The sequence below is a fragment of the Salvelinus alpinus genome, chromosome 36, assembly GCF_045679555.1.
Source record: "Salvelinus alpinus chromosome 36, SLU_Salpinus.1, whole genome shotgun sequence".
NCBI classification, from domain to species: domain Eukaryota; kingdom Metazoa; phylum Chordata; class Actinopteri; order Salmoniformes; family Salmonidae; genus Salvelinus; species Salvelinus alpinus.
The window spans coordinates 19,705,785-19,724,058 of NC_092121.1; positions in this window are offsets into that span (position 1 = coordinate 19,705,785).

An 18,274-nucleotide genomic window follows, 5' to 3' on the forward strand; every position below is an offset into this window, starting at 1 on the left:
ATGTTTCATGATTATACAATGGGTGGGTCTAATCCTGAATGCTGATTGGTTAAAACCGCATTCCAGCCAGTGTCTATTCCACAAGTTACCACCGGCTAAATCTGTGACGTTAAAATGCCTATTTACTCTGTTCCACCTGACTGTGCAATCCACTGTCTCATCAGCCTAGCCAGGCACTTTGTAAACTTGATCTCCACTATAAAAAGCATCTAGACATTATCTCACATTTCTTTTAGACTAACATTTCGTTTTCAACAGTGAAAATTTGTATAAACCTTACTGTCTGTCTCTCTGACATTTAACATTGTTTCAATATTCAAATTCGATCTCCAGCTGTCCCATAGTAATGAATGTGTCGGGAGTCGGGACGAGACACTCAGCCAGTCGAAATCATGAATCAGCTGGCATCATTTTTATGGATAAATACAAAGAAATGCCAATTGGAAAAAGGTCAAACGAAACAAAGTGCAGCTAGTTTGCAGTCTTTCCAGCTTCAGTTTTAAGTGATTGTTGTTGGCTAGCTCCTCTGAACAAGTGTTTGTCTATGCCAGGAAAAATCGCACCACATTAGCTCATTGTTATGGATGTATCCAAATAAATGGCACTAAAAAACAGCTTAAACAAATGCAAATGCAGCTACTTTGCTATAATTCTGGCTTTAAATTAGCCGTAGTTGGCTAGCTAGCAACCAAGGAATAAGAACGTTGCCAGCCAGTATGGCAATGGAACATTTAGAACGAACGACTGGGTCGTCGCCCATAGATACAGAACATAAAGACTGAATGACTGGGTCGCGTCTCTAGCAACCGAACCGATAGAACAAACCACCAGCCGGCTTGGGTAGCAACCCTAGATTTGTGTCGGGATGAAATAGTATGAATAAATTCATTAAAATTAAGTTTCTAAAGAAAAGTATGTAAATCATTATTTTAATATGTTGGTAACCCATTGTATAAAAGTGATAACGCCCTCGAAGCCGGTGTTTGGAGGATATATTGGCTTGACTTCGTCTCGGGCCTAACAACACCCATGCCAATATATCCTCCAAACACCGGCTTCTCTGGCATTATCACTTGATTAACTACTCATGGTATGATTGTGATAATGTACAGGAACTCAATTATTTTTGTTCACCTGACCTAAAACACCTCACAATCAGTGGTGAAAAAAGTACCCAATTGTCATCCTTGAGTAAAAGTAAAGATACCTTATTAGAAAATGACAAGTTAAAGTGAAAGTCACCCAGTAAAATACTACTTGAGTAAAAGACTAAAAGTATTTGGTTTTAAATATACTTAAGTATCAAAAGTACATGTAATTGCTAAAATATACTTAAGTATCAAAAGTAAAACTGTAAATACTTAAAATTCCTTAAATTAAGCACCAGACAGCACCATTTCCTTGTGTTTTCAATTTATGGATCGCCAGAGGCACACTCCAACACAAAGCATTTGTGTTTGTGAGTCCGCCAGATCAGAGGCAGTAGGGCTGACCCAGGATATTCTCTTGATAAGTGAGTGAATTTGACAATTTTCTTGTCCTGCTAAGCATTCAAGTAATGAGTACTTTTGGGTGTCAGGGAAAATGTATGGAGTAAAATGTACATTATTATCTTTAGGAATGTAGTAAAGTAAAAGTGAAAAAGTAAAACATATAAATAGTCAAGAAAAAGTACAGATACCCCCAAAAACTACTTAAGTAGTACTTTAAAGTATTTTTACTTAAGTACTTTACACCACTGCTCACAATCAAATGCCGACCGTATTACCTCCCAAGATAATTATCTTCGGTTATAGTATATTCCCCCCTTAAGCCGATGCCACGACCGCACTCAAGGAACTACACTGAACTGTGTGCAAACTGGAAACCACATATCCTGAGTCTGCATTTATTGTAGCTGGGGATTTTAACAAAGCAAATTTGAGGAAAATGCTACCGAAGTTCTATCAACACATTGCCGGTAGTACAACACATTGCTTCAATAACTCCACCATTGTTACTCTCCCTTCCGCGATGGCTACAAGGCCCTCCCCTGCCCTCCCTTTGTCAAATCTGATCACGACTCCATTCTGCTTCTCCATTCCTATAGGCCGAAACTCAAACAGTTTAGCACCCATGCTAAAGTCTATTCAACGCTGGTCTGACCAATTGGAATCCATGTTTCAAGATTGTTTTGATCACATGGACTGGGATATGTTCCGGGTTGCCTCTGAGAATAACATTGACGTATACACGGACACAGTGACTGAGTTCATCAGGAAGAGTATAGGGGATGTTGTTCCAACTGTGACTATTAAAACCTACCCAAACCAAAAACCGCAGATAGATAGCAGCATTCACACAAAACTGAAAGCATGAACCAAGCCATTTAACCACGGCAAGGTGTAGTTATTCCCTCCGTAAGACAATCAAACAGGCAATCGCCATTACTGCACACTGCCCTATCCCATCTGGATAAGAGGAATAACAATGTTCATTGACTATAGCTCAGCCTTCAACACAATTGTACCCTCCAAGCTCATCATTGAGCTCGGGGCCCTGGGTCTGAACCCCCGCCATGTGCAACTGGGTCCTGGACTTCCTGACGGGCCGCCTCCAGGTGGTAAAGGTAGGAAACAACACCTCCACTACGTTCATCCTCAACACAGGGGCATGACAAGGGTGCGTGATCAGCCCCCTTCTGTACTCCCTGTTCACCAATGACTGCGTGGCCACGCACGCCTCTAACTCAATCATCAAGTTTGCAAACTACTCAACATTAGTAGGCCTGATTACCAACAATGACGAGAACGCCTACAGGGAGGAGGTGAAAGCACTGGCAGAGTGGTGCCAGGAAGATAACCTCTCCCTCAACGTCAACAAAACGAAGGAGCTGATCGTGGACTTCAGGAGACAGCACATCGATGGGACCGCAGTGGATAAGGTGGAAAGCTTCAAGTTCCTCAAGGGGTACACATCACACATCACAATCTGAAACGGTCCACCCATACAGACAGAGTGGTGAAGAAGTCGCAACAGCGCCTCTTCAACCTCAGGAGGCTGAAGAAATTTTCCTTGGCCCCTAAGACCCTCACAAACTTTCACAGATGCACAATTGAGAGCATCCTGTCGGGCTGTATCACCGCCTGGTACAGCAATTGCAGTGCCCACAACAGCAGGGATCTCCAGAGGGTGGTGCGGTCTGCCCAACGCATTACCGGGGGCACACTGTCTGCCCTCCAGGACACCTACAGCACCCGTTGTCACGGGAAGGACAAAAAGATCATCAAGGACATCAACCACATGAGCCACGGCCTGTTCACCACGCTATTACTAAGAAGGAGAGGTCAGTATACAGTAGGTGCATCAAAGCTGGAACCAAGAGACTGAAAAACAGCTTCTATCTCAAGGCCTTTAGACTGTTAAATAGCCATCACTAGCCGGCTACCACCCGCATTGAATCACTGGACACTTTAATAATGGAACACTAGTCACTTTAATAATGTTTACATACTGTTTTACTCAATTCATCTGTATATACTGTATTCTACTGTATTTTATTCAATGCCACTCCGATATAGCACGCCCTAATATTTATATATTTCTTAATTCCATTATTTTACTTTTAGATTTGTGTGTATTATTGTGAATTGTTAGATACTACTGCACTGTTGGAGCTAGGAACACAAGCATAACACCCGCAATAGCATCTGCTTAATATGTGTATGTAACCAATACCATTTGATTTGATTTAAACTATTTCATGTTGTTAAGCTTATTAAGCTCATTCTGACCACTAGAAGGGGCTCTTGCCATCAAGGCAAAGGTTGGCTCCTTTGAACAATCTCAAATATAAAATATATTTTGTTTTGTTTAACACTTTTTTTGTTACTACATGTTTAGATGTCTTCACTATTATTTTACAATGTAGAAAATAGTCAAAATAAACAAAATCCCTTGAATGAGTAGGTGTATCCAAACTTTTGACTAGTACTGTGTAATATACAGTATATCACAAAAGTGAGTACACCCTTCACATTTTTGTAAATATTTGAGTATATCTTTTCATGTGACAACACTGAAGAAATGACACTTTGCTACAATGTAAAGTAGTGAGTGTACAGCTTGTATAACAGTGTAAATTTGCTGTCCCCTCAAAATAACTCAACACACAGCCATTAATGTCTAAACCGCTGGCAACAAAACTGAGTACACCCCTAAGTGAAAATGTCCAAATTGGGCCCAAAGTGTCAATATTTTGTGTGGCCACCATCATTTTCCAGCACTGCCTTAACCCTCTTGGGCATGGAGTTCACCAGAGCTTCACAGGTTGCCACTGGAGTCCTCTTCCACTCCTCCATGACGACATCACGGAGCTGGTGGATGTTAGAGACCTTGCACTCCTCCACCTTCCGTTTGAGGATGCCCCACAGATGCTCAATAGGGTTTAGGTCTGGAGACATGCTTGGCCAGTCCATCACCTTTACCCTCAGCTTCTTTAGCAAGGCAGTGGTCGTCTTGGAGGTGTGTTTGGGGTCGTTATCATGTTGGAATACTGCCCTGCGGCCCAGTCTCCGAAGGGAGGGGATCATGCTCTGCTTCAGTATGTCACAGTACATGTTGGAATTCATGGTTCCCTCAATGAATTGTAACTCCCCAGTGCCGGCAGCACTCATGCAGCCCCAGACCATGACACTCCCACCACCATGCTTGACTGTAGGCAAGACACACTTGTCTTTGTACTCCTCACCTGGTTGCCGCCACACACGCTTGACACCATCTGAACCAAATAGGTTTATCTTGGTCTCATCAGACCACAGGACATGGTTCCAGTAATCCATGTCCTTAGTCTGCTTGTCTTCAGCAAACTGTTTGCGGGATTTCTTGTGCATCATCTTTAGAAGAGGCTTCCTTCTGGGACGACAGCCATGCAGACCAATTTGATGCAGTGTACGGCGTATGGTCTGAGCACTGACAGGCTGACCCCCCACCCCTTCAACCTCTGCAGAAATGCTGGCAGCACTCATACGTCTATTTCCCAAAGACAACCTCTGGATATGACGCTGAGCACGTGCACTCAACTTCTTTGGTCGACCATGGCGAGGCCTGTTCTGAGTGGAACCTGTCCAGTTAAACCGCTGTATGGTCTTGGCCACCGTGCTGCAGCTCAGTTTCAGGGTCTTGGCAATCTTCTTATAGCCCAGGCCATCTTTATGTAGAGCAACAATTCTTTTTTTCAGATCCTCAGAGAGTTCTTTGCCATGAGGTGCCATGTTGAACTTCCAGTGACCAGTCAGTATGAGGGAGTGTGAGAGCGATGACACCAAATTTAACACACCTGCTCCCCATTCACACCTGAGACCTTGTAACACTAACGAGTCACATGACACCGGGGAGGGAAAATGGCTAATTGGGCCCAATTTGGACATTTTCACTTAGGGGTGTACTCACTTTTGTTGCCAGCGGTTTAGACATTAATGGCTGTGTGTTGAGTTATTTTGAGGGGACAGCAAATTTACACTGTTATACAAGCTGTACACTCACTACTTTACATTGTAGCAAAGTGTCATTTCTTCAGTGTTGTCACATGAAAAGATATACTCAAATATTTACAAAAATGTGAGGGGTGTACTCACTTTTGTGATATACTGTATATATTTATATATAGGTATGTACAGTGCCTTAAAGTATTCAGACCCCTTGACTTTTTCCACATTTTGTTACGTTACAGCCTTATTCTAAAATGGATTACACTTTACCCCATAATGACAAAGCAAAAACATTTTTTTTTACATTTCTGCAAAAACAAATTAAAAATAATATTCAGACCCTTTGCTATGAAACTACAAATTGAGCTCAGTTGCATCCTGTTTCCATTGACCATCCTTGACATGTTTTTACAACTTTAATAAATGGATCACTAGTCACTTTAATAATGCCACTTTAATAATATTTAAATATCTTGCATTACTCATCTAATATGTATATACTGTATTTTAGACCATCTATTGAATCTTGCCTATGCCGCTCTGTCATTGCTCATCCATATATTGATATGTATATATTATTATTCCATTCCTTTACTTAGATTTTTGTGTATTAGGTAGTTGTTGTGGAATTGTTAGATTACATGTTAGATATTGCTGCACTGTCGGAACTAGAAGCACAAGCATTTAGCTACACTCGCAATATTATCTGCTAACCAAGTGTATGTATTTTGGTATTTTATTAGGATCCCCACTAGCTGTTGCAAAAGCAGCAGCTACTCTTCCTGGGGTCCACACAAAACATGAAACATAATACAGAATGACATAATACAGAACATCAATAGACAACAACAGCTCAAGGACAGAACTACATACCATTTTTTTAAAGGCACACGTAGCCTACATATCAATGCATACACACAAACAATCTAGGTCAAATAGGGGAGAGGCGTTGTGCCGTGAGGTGTTGCTTTTGAAACCAGGTTTGCTGTTTATTTGTGACCAATAAATTTGATTTGAGTCCACCTGTGGTAAATTCAATTGATTGGACATGATTTGGAAATGGCACACACCTGTCTATATACGGTCTCACAGTTGACAGTGCATGTCAGAGCAAAAACCAAGCCATGAGGTTGAAGGAATTGTCAATAGAGCTCTGAGACAGGATTGTGTCGAGGCACAGATCTGGGGAAGGGTACAAAAACATTTCTGCAGCATTGAAGGTCCCCAAGAACACAGTGGCCTCAATCATTCTTAAATGGAAGAAGTTTGGAACCACCAAGACTCTTCCTAGAGCTGGACGCCCAGGTCACGGAGGTGACCAAGAACTCGATGGTCACTCTGATAGAGCTCTAGAGTTCCACTGTGGAGATGGGAGAACCTTAAAGAAAGGACAACCATCTCTGCAGCACTCCACCAATCAGGCCTTTATGGTACAGTGGCAAAGTAAAAGGCACATGACAACCCGCTTGGAGTTTGCCAGAAGGCACCTGAAGACTTTCAGACCATGAGAAACAAGATTCTCTGGTCTGATGAAACGAAGATTGAACTCTTTGGCCTGAATGCCAAGCGTCACGTCTGGAGGAAACCTGGCACCATCCCTACGGTGAAGCATGGTGGTGGCAGCATCATGCTGTGGGGATGTTTTTCAGAGGAAGGGACTGGGAGACTAGTCAGGATCGAGGCAAAGATGAACGGAGCAAAGTAGAGAGAGATCCTTGATGAAAACCTGCTCCAGAGCGCTTAGGACCTCAGACTGGGACAAAGGTTCACCTTCCAACAGGACAACGACCCTAAGCACACAGCCAAGACATCGCAGGAGTGGCTTCGGGACAAGTCTCTGAATGTCCTTGAGTGGCCCAGCCAGAGCCCGGACTTGAACCCGATCGAACATCTCTGGAGAGACTGGAAAATAGCTGTGCAGCAACGCTCCCCATCCAACCGGACAGAGCTTGAGAGGTTCTGCAGAGAAGAATGGGAAAAACTCCCCAAATACAGGTGTGCCAAGCTTGTAGCATAAACAGTCAATACTTATGTAAATGTTATTTTTAAGTTTACGAATTTTAATACATTTGCAAAAATGTCCAAACAGTTGTTTTTGCTTTGTCATTATGGGGTATTGTAGACTGATGTGGGGATAAAACTATTTAATACATTTTAGAATAAGGCTGAAACATAACAAAATGTGGAAAAAGTCAATGAGTCAATGAATAGTTTCCGAAGGCACTGTATATGTGAAAAAATAAATAAATAACAAGAAGACACATGTCCTCAAACTTGAAAAGCAATATACACATCTCACCTGATGCACCAGAGACAATGATATGGGTCCAATGCTCCTGATTCAGAAATAAGATAACATCAATATATTTACTTTTTTATAATCAAATAGTTTACATTTGTTTGTTTTTTTGGCATTGTATTTTACATATAATATAATAGCAATACTCACAGTAAAATTGCTTATGGCAGTGTGGTCTACGTTGACACACTGCAGGAGGGTGATGCAGGAGTAACTGACATCAATCACATTGGGTGCTTGTGAAGTGTTTTTGTGTCGGCAAAGTTCAGCAAGCCACGTAGACGTCTGTGGAAGAAAAAATACAAAAGCAAAGTTAGATCTAACACACAAAAACAATATTCTACATGTTTGAATACATTTGTCATTCAACTGTATCTACTGTCTATATTGAAGTGTGAAAGACAGTCGTATTTCTGATTCTACCGTAGATACATTCTGGGTGAAGGATATGGAACCCCCCGTTTGTATCATCGAGTCGTACATCATCTGTGGTTGAAGTCACCCCTTTGGGGATCATGGACATCCACTCCACGCATAAGATCCTTGTAGATTCCTCTTTCACATCTACACAGTATCTGTAAGCATTTCCTGTTCTGAGGTTTGCACAAGCTATATTCTTGGTTTTCTCTCCGCCCCAACAGGCTGTAGAAGGAGGAAGACAATTGCCACAGTCATCTACAGTGCAAATCTTTACTGATGTTGAAGAGATTAGAATGTCCGGAAGGGACAGCTTACTGTATAAGCACAATAGCATATCAACAAGATGGATATAGTCTGCATCACTAGATGTAGGAAACAATCTCGGTAGGTATGTCTTTTCTTTCACCAGGAATTTTAAACTTACAACGTCACAAACAATGCTTTGAATGAAAAATAACAGTTCAAGATTTCAGATCTTGATACTGATAAAAAGGAGAGACATTTCACAACAACTAATATTCTGCTGGTACTGTACGCGCCCCACAATGAATGAGTCGCCGCCATTTTGGAGAATTCTGCAAACACGTGGCGCAGTTTTTATTTTGCAATGCTATCTCTTTCCATAGATAATATGTAACTTCCTCAACATAATGGCAAATAGAAAATAGATAAACAAATGCTCATATTATCGAAAAAGCAATACGACTAGACTGAAGGTGTGTCTACAGAAATCTGTCAGAGACGGCTTTAACCCAAAGCATGGCCTCTGGCTATTCAAACATCAGCAACACAGACTAAAATGCTAACACTATCTTCTTACCTTGACTTGACAAGAGGATCAGCAAAAAAGTTAAAAGATATGCAACAGACATTGTAGTACTGCAAACAACTGTGTGCCTGCCGCCGTGAGGTGCAAACGCGGAAGAGATAGGTGTAACTCATAGTGAAAGTTATGATACATGGAAGAGGTAGAGTTAACAGTGACGTCTGACTCATTGGGGAAGTCTTGCATCATTATGCAAATCAGTTTCAGCTCTAGCACTGATATTAAACACCTGCAATCATTGAAACCCTGTTTTCCTTTCACAATTTCCATGGACCTGATTCCTACTAGTGGGGCAGTCTGATAATGGTGTCATGATTCAGTGCACTGTAGGTGGTTTCTGTAGGACCAGGACAAAGTCAGAGAACCAGAGTTCAGAGTTGTACCTAGCTAAGTGACATGGCTGGTAAACACTCAGGGCTACATCATTCTGACCACTAGAAGGGGCTCTTGTTGAATAAATGAAACAGAAGCCTTCGTCTGATTCCAGTCATGTTGAACTTTACCTCAAGGTATATAACTGATTGAATGATTCAATAGGTAAAATGATCACAAGTAGGCTGGTGCATAACATGTTTATAAAGATGAACACTCTAGGTTGACTGTGACAATTGACCCTCAGTGAATGGAGAGTGTGTGGCTATTGTGGATATTGAAAATAATATAATTATTGTGATCACTTGTGGTTCATTTCATTTCAGTTCATTTCAATAAACTCATCATCCGTTCCATTCCATTACTGTCTATAGGGTGAACACCCATCAGACACCACACAAAGACAGACATACAGTGCTTTAGACTCAGTACTGTCTGTGTACATGATCACATCTGTGAGGGTCTACAGTAGCTACTGTAGAAACAAGGAGCATTAATGCGTGGCACATAGGTCACTGTGTGTGTGTACACGTGTGTGTGTGTACACGTGTGTGTGTGTGTGTGTGTGTGTGTGTGTGTGTGTGTGTGTGTGTGTGTGTGTGTGTGTGTGTGTGTGTGTGTGTGTGTGTGTGTGTGTGTGTGTGTGTGTGTGTGTGTGTGTGTGTGTGTGTGTGTGTGTGTGTGTGAGAGAGAGAGATAATGTGTTTGCGTGGGTGTGATAGCACAGGACATCCTCCTGTTGTCTTTGGGAGCTGGTCCTTGGAGACAGCGTGACAACCCTCCCATCAGATTGTGTCCGTGAGAGCAGGAGAGCAGGCGCTCAAAGGGCCCTCTGTCATCTGCCCCTTCACACTCACTCTCTCTTTCTCTCTCACACACACACACCCACAGATAAAGCAGGGGCTGCCAGAAGCAGCATGCTTAATTTACAGATTCACTGGTCCAGCGAGAAAACACAGACAGGAGTCTGTCACTCAATCTGGCCCGATCGCTTTCTCCCTCTTTCTGTCTCTTTCCCTTCCTCCCTCTGTCTCTCTCTCTCTCTCTCCCAAACTCCCTCTCTCTCTCTCTTGCCCTCACTCTATTTCAGGCATGTCCATACCAAAGGCCCATCCATAGAGTTGGAGGAAAATAAAAGCTAAGTAATGTTGAATTACACTCCAAGTGAACTTGACATGTTCTCAGTTCCTAAACATACTAGAGACCTACTACCTGATTGAGTTGGCCTGAGTTACCAGAGGGGAAGGGACTGGGGGGGAAGAGAGGGGGGAGAGAGGAAGGGGCTCCATACAATCATATGATCAACTTTCCATAGATATCATGTGACAGTAGGAGGTATTCACATCCTGCCCAGGCTGTGTTCCAGAAAGAGAGAAAGAGACAGAGAGAAAGAGAGAGAGACAGAGCCCCTCTGCTGGGGGACAGGCAGCATAAACAGAGAGAGTGAGAGAGAGGGACAGAGAGACAGACAGAGAGAGAAACAGACAGAGAGAGAGAGAGACAGAGCCCCTCTGCTGGGGACAGGCAGCATAAACAGAGAGAGTGAGAGAGAGGTACAGAGAGACAGACAGAGAGAGAGACAGACACAGAGAGAGAGAGACAGAGCCCCTCTGCTGGGGACAGGCAGCATAAACAGAGAGAGCGCGAGAGAGGGACAGACAGAGAGAGATAGAGACAGAGCCCCTCTGCTGGGGGACAGGACCGACATTATAAACAGAGAGCGGAGAGGAACGTAGAGGAGAGTGAAGCAGGTCTGCCTATAAACACACATCAAGGAGCTGCTAGCTGCATGTCTCTCTCTCCCCAGGCCCAGGCTAACAAACAGCCTAGAACAGCCCTGGCTTTGGCTCTATGGGGCTCCACTCAGCTGAATGCTCCATTGCTCCCTCCACTAATACAGGCCAGGTGAAGGGATGTCAATAAATATCTGTCGACCAACACAACTGTTTAACTTCCTCTATTTCGTCCTGCCACCTGTCTCCCTCCCTCTTTCCTCCTACCATCAGGGTAGTGATGAGAGATACATCGTTTTCCTCCCCAGAGGGTCACAGGTTTCACTTCTGTAATTCTGAGGAATTTTGAATAATGGGGGATGGTGGAGAGGAGTGGGAGAGAGGGAGGGGTGTATGGGGGGTCTGTGTGGATAGTTCTGCTGCACCACACCTTTCTGTGTTCATGATTAAGCTACGCTACATTATACTAGGCTAACAGGTTAACCCTGTTCTCTTATCTTCCACAGTCTAACTAATATAAAGCCTTGTACCTCTATTCAGGTATCCCTAGGGAGAGATACTCTGACCACTTCCTGGTTGACTAAAGGTTCAATTAAAATAATACCAATCCCACCTGAGAGTGTGAGTTGACTAGTGCTGAGGCAGTATAGCCTTACCCTGCCTGAATACTTAGTGGTAACAATAGCATTACCCTACACTGGGAGTAGGAACCCTGTTTGGCCAGTGTTTACATGGCTTACAGGCACAGTTTTAAAATACACCGTGTGGAAAAACGACCACAATGAAAACACACAGCAGGCCTGGATGGGTTCCATTTCTGAAAACAATATCACGTTAACAGCCCAATCAGGACTTCCAGAGAGGCAGCTGTGAATGGACACAGCTTAAACCCCACTGACTGTCAGCCTCTAGGGCAGAGAGAGAGAGAGAGACCGAGGGAGAGAGAGAGACCGAGGGAGAGAGAGAGACCGAGGGAGACCAAGAGACACAGAGGGAGAGAGAAACAAAGACAAAATCAAATCAAATTGCATTAGTAATGCTTACTTACGAGCACCTAACCAACAATGCAGTTAAAAAAAATATATATACAAATAAGAATAAGAAATAAAAGTAACAAGTAATTAAAGAGCAGCAGTAAAATAACATTAGCGAGACTATATTCCGGGGGAGTACTGGTACAGAGTCAATGTGCGGGGGCACCGGTTAGTCAAGGTAATTGAGGTAATATGTACATGTAGGTAGAGTTATCGATAACAACAGAGAGTAGCAGCGATGTAAAAGAGGGGGGCAATGCAAATAGTCTGGGTAGCCATTTGATTAGATGTTCAGGAGTCTTATGGTTTGGGGGGTAGAAGCTGTTTAGAAGCCTCTTGGACCTAGACTTGGCGCTCCGGTACCACTTGCCGTGCGATAGCAGAGAGAACAGTCTATGACTAGGGTGGCTGGAGTCTTTGACAATTTTTAGGGCCTTCCTCTGACACCGCCTGGTATAGAGGTCCTGGATGGCAGGAAGTTTGGCCCCAGTGATGTACTGGGCCGTACGCACTATCCTCTGTAGTACCTTACGGTCGGAGGCCGAGCAGTTGCCATACCAACCAGCGATGCAACCAGTCAGGAGGCTCTCAATGGTGCAGCTGTAGAACCTTTTGGATCTGAGGACCCATGCCAAATAATTTCAGTCTCCTGATGGGGAATAGGTTTTGTCGTGCCCTCTTTACGACTGTCTGTTAGTTTGTTGGTGATGTAGACACCAAGGAACTTGAAGCTCTCAACCTGCTCCACTACAGCCCTGTCGATGAGAATGGGGTGTGCTTGGTCCTGTTTTTCCTGTAGTCCACAATTATCTCCTTTGTCTTGATCACGTTGAGGGAGAGGTTGTTGTCCTGTCACCACACGGCCACGTCTCTGACTTCCTCCCTATAGGCTGTCTCATTGTTGTCGGTGATCAGGCCGACCACTGTTGTGTCGTCTGCAAACTTAATGATGGTGTTGGAGTCGTGCCTCGCCGTGCAGTCATGAGTGAACAGGGAGTACAGGAGGGGCCTAAGCGCGCACCTCTGAGGGTCCTCTGTGTTGAGAATCAGCGTGGCGGATGTGTTGTTACCTACCCTTACCACCTGGGGCGGCCCGTCAGGAAGTCCAGGATCCAGTTGCAGAGGGAGGTGTTTAGTCCCAAGGTCCTTAGCTTAGTGATGAGCTTTGTGTGCACTATGGTGTTGAATGCTGAGCTGTAGTCAATGAATAGCATTCTCACATAGGTATTCCTTTTGTCCAGGTGGGAAAGGGCAGTGTGGAGTGCAATAGAGATTACATCATCTGTGGATCTGTTAGGGCGGTATGCAAATTGGAGTGGGTCTAGGGTTTCTGGGATGATGGTATTGATGTGAGCCATGACCAGCCTTTCAAAGCACTTCATGGCTACAGAGGTGAGTGCTAAGGCTCTGTAGTCATTTAGGCAGGTTACCTTAGTGTTTTTGGGCACAGGGACTATGGTGGTCTGCTTGAAACATGTTGGTATTACAGACTCGGACAGGGAGATGTTGAAAATGTCAGTGAAGACACTTGCCAGTTGGTCAGCGCATGACAGACAGCGAGACAGAAAGACAGAGAGACTGAAAGACAGAGACAGAGAATGAGGAACATAACATAGGTCTGTAGATGTTACAGTCCCCAAAGTACCACCCTAGATCTGTGTGAAGACTGTGAAATCAGGCTAAGAAAAGCCTAAAAGTCTTATAGAACTCCATTCAACTAAAACAGTCTTCAGCGTAATCCCTATTCTCATGGTGTGGGATCAAAGATGAGCACCATCTCCAGAGGAAGGGCAGGCCGACTGCAGACCCACCACGGCCCTCTGAAGTGCTTTGGTCTCAGGGTCGGCCAGGGGTGGAATATGCAGGGGGCTGTAGTGTGTGCGTGCCAGCGTTTGTTTCTCTGTGTGTTTCGGTGTGTGTGTGACCACGGCCAGGACATCTGAAAGGCCATCTCCACACTATGGAGTTTCTTTGTTGTAGAGCTCTAACCAGGTCTGTGTTGTAAAGCTCTAACCAGGTCTGTGTTGTAGAGCTCTAACCAGGTCTGTGCTGTGGAGCTCTAACCAGGTCTGTGTTGTAGAGCTCTAACCAGGTAGAGCTCTAACCAGGTCTGTGTTGTGGAGCTCTAACCAGGTCTGTGTTGTAGAGCTCTAACCAGGTCTGTGCTGTGGAGCTCTAACCAGGTCTGTGTTGTAGAGCTCTAAACAGGTCTGTGTTGTGGAGCTCTAACCAGGTCTGCGTTGTAGAGCTCTAACCAGGTCTGTGTTGTAGAGCTCTAACCAGGTCTGTGTTGTAGAGCTCTAACCAGGTCTGTGCTGTGTAGCTCTAACCAGGTCTGTGTTGTAGAGCTCTAACCAGGTCTGTGTTGTAGAGCTCTAACCAGGTCTGTGTTGTAGAGCTCTAACCAGGTCTGTGCTGTGGAGCTCTAACCGGGTCTGTGTTGTGGAGCTCTAACCAGGTCTGTGTTGTAGACCTCAAACCGGGTCTGTGCGTTGGAGCTCTAACCGGGTCTCTAACCACATCTCTCTCTCTCTCTCTATGCAGCGATGAAGCAGAGCAACCTGAGCTCTCTGAGAAAGTCTTATAAAAGGGAGGGAATAAAACAATCACATCAAGCACATTGACCACCTCTCCCTCACACCCTGATCTGAGACATCCAAGACAACCTGTGTGTGTGTGTGTGTGTGTGTGTGTGTGTGTGTGTGTGTGTGTGTGTGTGTGTGTGTGTGTGTGTGTGTGTGTGTGTGTGTGTGTGTGTGTGTGTGTGTGTGTGTGTGTGTGTGTGTGTGTGTTTGTGTGTGTTTGTGCATGCTTTGTGTGCCCAGGGGCCTATCCTCACGTGCATAGATTACAGGAACTGAATGTAGTATAGGCTACTCATGTCACAGTCATTTCCTGTACTATGTCACAGTGATGCACTGCTTATTCACGTACAGTTAGGTCACGTATTGCTCAACTATAGCAAGTCACTTGGTCAGCCCCTATGAATCTGTTATCCAGAGAAGAATCTCCTGAGAGGGATCTCTGTCAAACAAACAAATCACTCTCTTTCTGAACCGCTGCCTTGTGGTAAACTTGTTCAACTCTCTCTTTTTGTGTTGTTTTCCCCTCTCTCTTCTTCCCTTCTCTTTCTCTCTGTTCTCATCCTTCCTCTCCCATTCTCCTCCTCTATTGTCTCCATTTTACACTCTCTCTCCACCTCTTCTTTCTCTCTCATCTCATCTACACTTCTGGCTCTCCCTTTCTATCATTCTCTTCTCCTCTCTTTTCTCCCTTTTATTGTCTCTCTACCACTCTCTTTTCCCTCTCGCTACCCCTCTTCTTCCTCTCCCTCTTCCCTTGTTGGTGTGGGCTCTAGTTCTGTTCCTTCGCTCCGTGAACCCAGGGTAAAGAGTGTCTCGTTACAACAGTACTGGCCCTTCTGATAAAGCCCAGTATTGTGGAGGATAATCCTCAGAAACAATCAGGATTTCACACAGACAGCACCGTGTGTATTTCTGCAGTCCCTAAACACAAATATAAACACACCAAGAACATTCACACACACACTCCCATACAGCCAAACATACGTAGCGTACAATCGCTCAAACACACAACACTCCAAGTCAGAGAATGTATTATTACTGTGCACTGCACTCATGTGGTGGAAGTAAATGTCAGGACAAAACTCACATCAGGTTACAAACTCTCTCTACAGGTTGTTTTCCTTCCTTCGTACTGTATAATTGCCTTGCCCTGGTGTGCACTGCTTCCTCTCTTTCACTACTAAAGCCAGCTAGCTACCTCACCACCGATGACTGACGGACACCAGAGATTGGGAAAGGGGAGCAGAAGTAACAGTGGTATAAATGACCTGGAATGGGAATGTCCTTCTTCTCTCTCACTTCCTTGTTTATGTATGGAAGGAACCCAGCTATTAAGCTGTCCACATTTGGGTGAGCCGTGCTGTTAAATAAACACGGGCTTTGTTGGGATAAACCATTGTCTATCCTCTATTGTCCCGCGGGATCAGTGAGGTGCTCAGGTACTCACCTGAATGGAGGGGGGACAGGTCAGCACACGTCACGGATGGAAGTTGGAACACTAGGCCAAGAGAGGGAACGAGGGTGACTGGCAGTGCTGTCCAGACAGGCAGGCTCCTCCTGGTGCCTGGAATGCTTCCATATGGCTGTCATCATTCCTCATCATTCCTCATCATTCCTCATCATTTCCGGTGATTGCGGAGGGTTCCAGAGGATTCCCATCCATCACTGGCCACCAAAGGGAAGAGGAACAGTAACTACAAGAGAGACGTTGTCATAACTCAACACCCTCGGGTCACACTAATAACCATGGTAACAGCAGGCAGACGGATCGCTGTGAAACCGTGTCATTCTGTCAATGGGCCAATTACTACAATAGCTGTTAACACTCACATCCTGTGACCTTTGGCCTACTGTGCCTATACACCTACTTTAGAATAGGGTGTTATAAGCAGGTTGTACAGTTTGAGAGAAGTATAGAAACAAAGTGTTTGAGCGACATGTTTGCCACTGTTCTAATAAGGACAGAGATAATATAAGTGGTTCATGCGTGTGGATGTCACCCCATTTTAACACTGATTATTGTCTTTGTCTTGTATCTACGGCCAGAGGATCAGCACTCAGCGTGACAACACCTTGTGTATCCAAGCCATTCCTACATCTTGGCTTAACTCGTTGCCAAGACACACACACACACACACGCCACACACGCACACTCTCTCACATACACACGCACACACATACACACGTTGGTCCCTGTGGCCTCAACCACACTAGGTTGTCCAGTCCTCCTTGTTGTTCCAGCTGTGAACACGGGAGAGGAAGTACTGGTACTACCACTGCACTGATACCCCCTTCCTCCCCATCACTGACACCACACACATACTGTACACACACACACACTGTACACACACTGTACACACATGCGCACTCTCACACACACACCACACACACATTGTACTACAATTCTTTGTAATAGTTAACATAATGTATGACCCAAAAGAACATCTCACAGCACCACGCAAAAACAACAATACCGGTAAGCCATTATGTCAATGTCAACTACATAATTGTTTGCAGACCGCAACATTCTCTAAAATGGACTGGTCTAGTGTCAGCTCATCGCTGGCAGACTGCAGATGAATAAGTGCAGAGAAATGGAGAACTGCAGAGCAGATACATGTGTTACTCTACATGGCTCTTCAGCCTCTATAAACAGACCCTGGATGTGTCTCAAATGCACCCTATTCCCTACCTAGTGCACTACTTTTGGCCTGGGCCTTGGGGAATGGGGTGCCATTTGAGATACAGGCACTGAGTGTCATGTCATGATAACATGTCAGAGTGTGAGGGAGTGTGAGGCTCTGTGGACTGACCCTGACCCTGGGACCCAGATGGTTGGTTTGTCTCTCCTCCCTCGTCCCTGACACCTCACTATTACTTACCATGCTTTCACTCTCCAGCCCTTGTTATCACATTCCAATCTGTCCTTAACGACCCACAATGCCTGGCGTATAGTATATACCCACAAGCATGCATGCACTTGAGTATGTAAACACAAACACACACCCACAGGCATGCAGACACATACACACACACACCCACCCACCCACCAGGCATGTAGTCTCTCATCCTTCAGACCGTACAGTATAAACACGTTGCTTGATATCTCTATCAACATGGTGTCTTGTCTCTGTCGTACAGATAACATTGTTTTTTAGCTCCATGTTTTGTCATAGTCCAACACATTCCTTAGGAACCTTTAGACATTCTTACCTGTCGGACTAATCTAGCTGTTTATGTTCATGTGTGTACTGAGGGGTCAAAGTGGCCCCGATAACCTTGACATAGATAGTGGTAGCACTTGATAGCATACCACCCTCAGGGTAATGTACCCGGCAACGTTCTGTTTCACACCGTCAGACACTGTAAAATAACATCCACACATTGAGCAGCCATATACATCCGACAGAATGACTTCCAGGTAGGTAAATAGGGGCCTGTGGTGTTATTCACCGTCCTCAGTGTTAGGCTGTGTTTATTAGACATCCCGGGCCCCAAGGGCCACAACTGCTGCCATGCAACAATATTTGAAATAGA